The sequence below is a fragment of the Schistocerca serialis genome, chromosome 2 (genome assembly GCF_023864345.2).
Source record: "Schistocerca serialis cubense isolate TAMUIC-IGC-003099 chromosome 2, iqSchSeri2.2, whole genome shotgun sequence".
NCBI lineage: Eukaryota > Metazoa > Arthropoda > Insecta > Orthoptera > Acrididae > Schistocerca > Schistocerca serialis.
In genome coordinates, this window is record NC_064639.1 from 129,299,704 (window position 1) to 129,301,536 (window position 1,833).

The window sequence follows — 1,833 nt, forward strand, 5'->3', positions numbered from 1 at the left end:
TCTACAGTTTTTGCCCTCTACAGCTCCCTGTAGTAACAAGTAAGTCATTCGCTGATTTCTTAACATATTTCCTATAATCCTGTCCCTTCTTCTTGTCAGTGCTTTCCACATATTCCTTTCTTCTCTGATTCTGCGCAGAACCTCCTCATTCCTTCCTTATCAGTCCACCTAATTTTCAACATTCGTCTGTAGCACCACATCTCAAATGCTTCGATTCTCTTCCGTTCCGGTTTTCCCACAGTCCATGTCTCACTGCCATACGATGCTGTGCTCGAAACATATACTCGCAGAAATTTCTTCCTCAAATTGAGGCCTATGTTTGATACTAGTAGACTTCTCTTGGCCAGGAATGCCCTTTTTGCCAGTGCTAGTCCGCTTTTGATGTCCTCTTTCCTCCATCCGTCACTGGTTATTTTGCTACCTAGGTAGCAGAATCCCTTAACTTCATCTACTTCGTGAGCATCAGTCCTGATTTCACGCTGTTCTCATAACTTTCGTCTTTGTTAGATTTACTCTCAATCCATATTCTATATTCATTAGACTGTTCATTTCATTCAGCAGATCATGTACTTCTTCACTTTCACTCAGGATGGCAATATCATCAGCTAATCGTATCGTTGATGTCTTTTCCCCTTGAATTTAATTCCACTCCTGAACCTTTCTTTTTTATTTCCATCATTGCTTCTTCGGTGTACAGACTGAACAATAGGAGCGAAAATCTACTTCCCTATCTTACACCCTTTTAATCCAAGCACTTTGTTCTTGGTCGTCCACTCTTATTATTCTGTCTTGGCTCTTGAACATATTGTATATTACCCATCTCTCCCTAAAGCTTACCCCTCTTTTGTAAGAATTTCAAACATCTTGCACCATTTCACATTTTTCCAGGTCGACAAATCCTATGCACGTTTCTTACTTTTTCTTTCGTCTTGTTTCCATTACCAACCGCAACGTCACAGTTGCCTCTCTAGTGCCTTTATCTTTCCTAATGCCAAACTGATCGTCATCTAACGCAGCCTCAATTTTCTTTTCCATTCTTCATATTACCTTATACATCGAAATAAAATATCTCTAGTGGAAAGAAGATCCATTTCCAATGCGAAATTAGCAATTAATGCACCCAACGTACACTTCACGAAGAGCTTGCTGGGAGCAAATGAAAGTCATCATTGGGGTTTTTTTCTTTTCCACCTCGGTGACACACTGTGTGTTGTGGTATTTCATTACGCCTATTTAGTAAACAGTTTCCTATAACTCGAAGAAGTAAGTATATTTTGTAGGATGCCGAAATATTTCTTACATTGATGAAAAGTAAACACGCAAACGTGTCTGTAATAGCTTACTTGTGGGGTTCATTTACGAGTAAGACCCAAGGTCACAAGCTTTGCGTTTAGGGAGATAAGTCTATACTGAGGTGCAAGTAACCGTAAAGGAGTTCTGACTTGCACGCGGATGGCGCAAGGCAGCCGACGTGACGCCGCTATGCGGAATCCGATGACGTAGCCTGCGGCCACCGGGAAGGGAAAGTAAGTCCACTGCTCTGACCCTCCCAGTCCGTCAGCCGTGATAGTCTAGTGGTTAGGACATTGCGTTGTGGCCGCAAGAACCCAGGTTCGAATCCTGGTCACGGCAAAAGGACAAAATTTTTTCTAGTAAGGTTTGGAGAATATATCAATTTCCTGTGAGATTACGAAGGCCTACTAAGACTTTTTTTAACGTATCGGTAACTTTAAATAAAAACATGTTTTCACTGAGACTGTAACTTTACGTACTGCCCAAAGGAAACATGTTACATTGTGACAATTACTGAACTACATGAAATAAAATCGTCGT

General features: G+C 41.1%; 1 non-coding gene across 1 annotated transcript; it reads left to right on the forward strand.

Annotated features, from left to right (window-relative positions):
* Positions 1–1,560: 1,560 nt before the first annotated feature.
* On the forward strand, positions 1,561–1,632 carry Trnah-gug (transfer RNA histidin (anticodon GUG)). The gene has a single exon. It is a non-coding gene; the product is annotated as a tRNA-His (tRNA).
* Positions 1,633–1,833: the final 201 nt, after the last annotated feature.